This window comes from Arachis hypogaea, chromosome 13 (assembly GCF_003086295.3).
Source record: "Arachis hypogaea cultivar Tifrunner chromosome 13, arahy.Tifrunner.gnm2.J5K5, whole genome shotgun sequence".
Taxonomy (NCBI): domain Eukaryota; kingdom Viridiplantae; phylum Streptophyta; class Magnoliopsida; order Fabales; family Fabaceae; genus Arachis; species Arachis hypogaea.
Window position 1 is genome coordinate 129,611,043 of NC_092048.1, and position 561 is coordinate 129,611,603.

Sequence of the window (561 nt, forward strand, 5' to 3'; positions counted from 1 at the left end):
AGCAACGCCTTTAGCAAAAATAGGGGCTGAAAAGGTCTGAGCTTTTCTCTGGAAAAACATTATTTGTCATTTTGGTATACCACATGCTATTATAACTGACAATGGTCGGCAGTTTACCGATCAAAACCTGGCAGAATTTTTGCAGGGTTTCAAAATTAAGCATCACTTTTCATCAGTAGAACACCCGCAAACAAACGGACTCGTCGAGGCAGCTAACAAAGTAATTCTCATCGCACTTAAGAAAAAACTCGGCGAAGCCAAAGGAGAATGGGCGGAGTTAATCCCAGAAATACTGTAGAGTTACAATACAACAAAACAAACAACCACCAAGGAGACCCCTTATCGACTTGTCTATGGCGCCGACGCAATGATCCCAGTCGAGATCGCCCTAACATCAGGAAGAACAGCACAAACATCGGCACCAAACAATGACAACGTCAGACAAGCGGAATTGGATACAATAGAGGAAGACAGATACAAAGCTGAGATAAGGCACAAAGCAATACAAAGCATAATAAAAAGAAAATACAACAAGATGGTCAAACCCAAGTCCTTCGCCGA